This window comes from Chlorocebus sabaeus, chromosome 14 (assembly GCF_047675955.1).
Source record: "Chlorocebus sabaeus isolate Y175 chromosome 14, mChlSab1.0.hap1, whole genome shotgun sequence".
Lineage (NCBI taxonomy): Eukaryota > Metazoa > Chordata > Mammalia > Primates > Cercopithecidae > Chlorocebus > Chlorocebus sabaeus.
Genome location: NC_132917.1, coordinates 105,557,186 through 105,563,133, shown reverse-complemented (window position 1 = coordinate 105,563,133; position 5,948 = coordinate 105,557,186). Strand labels below are relative to the sequence as shown.

The 5,948-nt window shown below is 36.7% G+C and overlaps 1 pseudogene; it reads right to left on the bottom strand.

The window, feature by feature from the left end:
* Positions 1-1,936: 1,936 nt before the first annotated feature.
* LOC140713452 (high mobility group protein B3 pseudogene) lies at positions 1,937-2,748 on the bottom strand (annotated as a pseudogene).
* Positions 2,749-5,948: the final 3,200 nt, after the last annotated feature.

Here is a 5,948-nt window from a genome sequence, read left to right as displayed (position 1 = left end):
GACAAAAACATCCTCAGGCCATTTCTAGCAGTTCCTCCATCCAGCACACTTGGAAGTCCCCAGCAGGAGGTCCAGCCTTCCCGGGACTTTGTTTCATCATGGTGTTTCTTCATTGCTGGACACAAGTTTTCCTTTTTTCTTACTGCCTCAAAATCTGTCAGTTCCTCTGGCCCCCTCCCTGCTGCCACAAATGAACTTTCACTTGCTCTGGTTTTCTCCCCGCTGCCACCCATCTTTTATAAAAAGGAAAATCAAAAATTAAAAAAAAAATTTTGGTAAAAAATACATGACATAAAATTTACCATCTTAGCCATTTTTAAGTGTACAGTTTCATAGTGTTAATTACATTCACATTGTTGCGAGACGGATCTCCAGAACTTTGTCATCTTGCAAATCTAAAATTCTGCACCCATCGAACAACTGTCTCTCCCCCTGGGAGCCCCCGTACTACGTTCTGTCTCTGTGAATTTGACTACTCTAGGCACCTCATAGAAGTAGAGTCATATAATATTTGTCCTTTGGTGACTGAGTTATTTTACTTAGCATAATATCCTCAAGGTTCACCTATGTTGTAGCATGTGCCAGGATTTCCTTCTTTTTAAGGCTGGATAATATTTAATTGTATATATGCGCCATATTTTCTTTAGTTATTCATCTTTTGATGAACACTTGGGATACTTCCATCTCTTGGCTATTGTGAATAATGGTGCAATAAACGTGAGTGTGCAACTGTGTCTCAAAATCCTGCTTTTAATTCAGTCTTTTGGATATACACCCAGAAGTAGAATTGCTGGGTCATATGGTGGTTTTATTTTTAATTTTTTTGAGGAACTACTACAGGTTTTTTTGCAGTTGCACCATTTTATAGCCTCACCAATATGCACAAGGATTCTTCCTCAACATTTGTTATTTTCCTTTGTTTGTTTGTTTGGTAGTTTGTTTGGTAGTGACTATACTAATGTGTGTGAAGTGATATTTCACTGTATTTTTAATTTTTTGAGGAACCTCCACACTATTTTTCATAGCAGCTGTACCTTTTGACATTCCCACTGACAGTGTACACAGTTTTTAATTTCTCCATATCCTCCCCAATACTTGTTACTCTCCTCCTCCATATTTTTGGTAGTGGCCATCCTAATGGGTGTGAAATGATATCTCATTGCGGTTTTGGTGAACATCTCTCTAAAGACTAGCAACGTCAAACATCTTTTTGTACGCTTGCTGGCCATTTGTATATCATCTTTGCAAGAAACGTCTATTCAAGTCCTTTGCTTATTTTTTTAAAATGCAGTACTATTTATTTAACTTCAAAAACATTTCAGCATTCTAAACATACAAAAAAACCAGAACGTTACAAATCGTGTTTAAGTACAGAAGGTTCTTGAACTTTCATTAACATAGTAGCTCTTTGCTTTGCTGACAATGAAGAGTTCTACAGTTTGTTTAAAAACAAACAGTTTAAAAACTAATGCACTTAACTAAGAACAAAAACAAAATAAAACCTTTCATGCCAGTTGACCCCCTTTGTCCACAGTTAAGATGGCAGCAGAATGCTACGTCACTATACACAGAAACAAGACAACCTGAAGCTAAATGGATGCCCACTGCAGAGTCAACAGGTCCAGCCTCATAGTGCATGCCCTGAGCTACAGCCCCTCCAAAAGGCATCTTCCCCACAGCCTCAACGCGGAGCAAGGACCATCGAGAGTTTGTCTCGCTTGTTTTGTTATTTTTACAAAATATAGATAGATATGTACAGGTGATAACTCAGGTTTTCCAGCCAATAACCATGTAGTTAACACCACCTTATAAATAAAAATAAAAAATGCAAGAAACATCTTTAAATGCCTTGTCACACCAGCAGCAAAGTGCACAGAGTGAGAACACGAGAGTGACTTTGCATTTTAAAAATGTTTGGAAATATGTGCAACTTTGATACAGTTTCAGGGTGCTCCAGACACCCATGGCCACTTGACATAAACCACTGACAATTTCTAGAGCACTTTGAGAGACTACAATAGGCTTGTGATCAAATTTTGTAATTAAACCTAATGAGGGCAACAGATACTTCTCAAATAAGAGATGTGTCAGTTATGGTGCTCCCCTACTCTAAGGTATTCACAAGGAGACAGATAAAGAGTTTCTTTATTCATTCTCCTCCTCTCCTCCTCCCCTTCCTCCTCATCTTCTTCATATTCCTCTTCCACCTTTACCTGGGCAACTTTAGCAGGATCCTTTGCTCCGTCAAACTTTCCTTTCAACTTGTAGTCAGCAACATCCTTCTCTTAATTCTCCTTCAGCTTTGCCGCCTTAGTGATGTAAGGCTGCTTTTCACTGTCACTTACGTTATTCCACATCTCACTAGCTTTCTTGCCACATCTCCAATAGAGATGCTAGGGTTTGTGGATTTGATGTTGGGGTGGAATTCGGAGCAGAACAGGAAGAATCCAGACTGTGGCCTTTGGAAGGCATTAGGATTCTTCTTCTCTTGTCTCCCTTAGCTGGTCCATAATCCTTCATTTCCCAATCACAGTGCACTTTATCCGCCTCTGTCATTTCAGCAAATTTAGATTTATCTTGTCCGGACATTGTCTTCTACCTCTAAGATCACTTCTTGGAAAATGCTGCAAAATTGACAGGGTTTTTCTTCTTATGTTCTTCTCTGCATGTCTGCAGAAAGAAGGCATAAACAGACATCTTGCCCTTTGCTTTCTTGGGATCACATTTAGCCATCCTGACTGTATTGCTCACTAGCCTGGGCAGCGCAGGGCACAACGCGCAGCTCAGTGCTCCCCAGCCTCGGGCTGGCTGCCTCCATGCGAGCCTCTTCTTTGCCTATTTTTAACCAGATTATTTAATTTTGTTGTTGTTGAATTGTAGGAGTTCTTTATGTATTCTGGCTATTAACCCCTTATCAGATATATGACTTGCAAATATTTTCTCCCATTCTGTATGTTATCTTTTTGTTCTGTTGATTGTATTATTGGGTGCATGAAAGTTTTTGTTTGAGTTTGGATAAAATACTATTTATCTATTTTTGCCTTTGTTGTCTGTGATGTTAGCATCATATCCAAGAAATCATTGCCAAATCTGATGTCATGAAGATTTTCCTCTATGTTCTCTTCTAGGAGTTTTATTAGCTTTGGATCTTATGTTTAGGTCTTTCCTCCATTTTGAGTTAATTTTGCGTAAGATATAAGGTAAGAGTCCAACTTACTTATTTTGTATGTAGATATCCAGTTGTCCCAGCACCATTTGTTTAACCTTGGCATCCTTGCAGAAGATCATTTAACCATATAGGCAAGTGCTTATTTCTGGGCTCTTTATTCTATTATTATTTTTATTATTATTATTTTGGTTTATATGTCTGTCATTATGCCATTACTATACTGTTTTGATTACTGTAGCTTTGTAATATGTTTTGAAATCAGGAAATGTGAATACAACAACTTTGTTCTTCATTTTAAAAATTGTTTTGGCTATTTGAGGTTTCTTAAGATTTCATTTTAGAATATTTTTTTCCTATTTCTGCAAAAATTGCCATTTGGATTTTGGTGGAAATTCCGTCAAATACATAGATTGCTTTGGTAGTACAGACATCTTGAAAATATTAAGTCTTCCAATCCATGGACATGAGGTGTCATTTCATTTATTTGAAAGTCTTCTTTGATTGCTTTCATTAATGTTTTGTAGTTTCCCATGTATAAACCTTTCACCTTTTTATTTAGGTTTATTCCTAAGTATTTTATTCTTTTTGATGCTATTGTAAATGGAATTGTTTACTTAATTTCCTTTTCAGATTGTTCATTGTTAGTGTATAGGAATGCAACTGATTTTTGTATGTTGATTTTGCCGTCTGCAACTGCTGAATTTGTTTATTAGTTCTAAAAGTTATGAGTTTTGGTATTATCTTTAGGGTTTTCTATGTGTAACATGATGCCATCTGTGAATAGAGATAATTTTAATTCTCCCTTTTTAATTTGGGTGCTTTTAGTTTATTTTTCTTGGCTAATTGCTCTGGCTAGGACATCCAGTACTACTGAAGAGAAGTAGCAAGAGTAGCCATCCTTATCTTCTTCCTGATCTTAGGGTAAAAAGACTTCAGTTTTTCACCACTGAGTATGACGTTAGTTGTGGGCTTTTCATATATTGCCTTTAGGATGTTGAGGTAGTTTCCTTCTATTCTTAGTTTGTTGAGTATTTTTTTAATCATGAAAAGGTACAGAATATGTCAAATACTTTTTCTGCATCATTAAAGAAAATCATAACTTTTTGGTTCTTCATTCTGTTAATGTGGTATAATTCTGCCGTTCTTTGTATAGTTCCTAAATCCTGTTAAATTTTCCCTTCTAATCTTCAGCTCCTTGGCAATAATTTCATTATCCAGTAAGGATTTTTATCAGTATTTTATACGTTGTGATATATTAATTTTTGGAACAGATTTGATATTTCCAGCACCCATCATTCTAAGCCTTGTTTCAGAGAAGTGTGATCATGTAGCCCTTATTTTATAAAACTTTTCTCTGAGTTCTCTTTTGCCTCTTTCCTATTTTTAGTCTCCTCTTAAATCCCTAGGTAACCTCCTCTGTGTCCCCCAGAAAATTTATTCAGAAACCTTTTTCTTTTCTGTGAAATTTCTCAGTATGATGACTCACAGTGAGCCAATGTTAAAACAATAGTAACCAAAACTCAACATTCTCATGCATGCCAATATCATCTCTTCATCTTGAATATTTTCTGAGCCTATGCAACTTAGATGCAGGCCGTAAGAATAGCCTTGGTTACTGGTGCAAAAAAAAGTCAAGCAACAAAACAGAACAAAATGATAATTGGACCTAGGAGACACTTGTCAGGGTAGCAGTTTTATTTTAAAAGTCAAATCATATTTTTAAAACTTCAGGCCATTTTATCAATGCTTTATTTATAGGTGTAATCAGTTCCATTCAGAGAGAAATGTCTAAAGAATTAGATCATAAATGAAGGAAAAACAGCATGGAACAAAATGGAAAGAACGCAAAGCATGAGAAATGTCTTGTCCTTTCTAATACTTGTGATTCCTAAGTTCTGCTTTCTGGAGAGGTCGTGAGTGGGCAGAGACAAAGCGTGCAACACAAAAGGAGTAGCATGAAGTCAACCACGAAATGCTGTCTCATCACAATTATTTTCTAAATACTGTCATCATCACATTTCGCTGTTCATAGGTTTATATCACAGTGGTATTAATGAAAATGACATGTCTAAAAGCAAAAATTTGCATAAAGTTTTGTATTAGAGGGTCGTGAATGTTAGCTGAAAAAATTCAAAACTCTAGTTGGGACTTTTTTTTTTTTTTTTTGAGACAGAGTCTCACTCTGTTGCCCAGGCTAGAGCGCAGTGGCACAATCTGGGCTCACTGCAACCTCTGCCTTCCAGGTTCAAGCAATTCTCCTGTCTCTGCCTCTGGAGTAGCTAGGATTACAGCCCCCTGCTACCACACCCAGCTAGTTTTTGTATTTTTAGTGGAGACGAGGAGGTTTCACCATGTTGGCTAGGTTGGTCTTGAATTCCTGACCTCAGGTGATCTGCCTGCCGCGGCCTCCCAAAGTCCTGGGATTACAGGCATGAGTCATTGTGCCTGGCCTGGACATCTTTTAATTAGGTAAATTGGCAATTGGATCTTTTTCTACCTTTTTCTTTTGAGAAGGTTTTTTTTAGTTGTTAATCAAAAGCTTTTTCCCCTTCATTAATGTCCAAGTACATAAATGTCTACCTTACATGTATTTTTGTGGGTAAAGTAGCTCAGTTTTTGTACTAGTATTATAAAATTCTGGTTTTGATAATTCAAAGTTATGGGGTCTATGCAGAATTTCTTATGAGAAACACACACAGAAATCCAGTGTCTTATAAAATGATTTATATTTCATTCATGTTTCGATTCTATTTTTGGTGAAACTTAATCATTAGCAGAC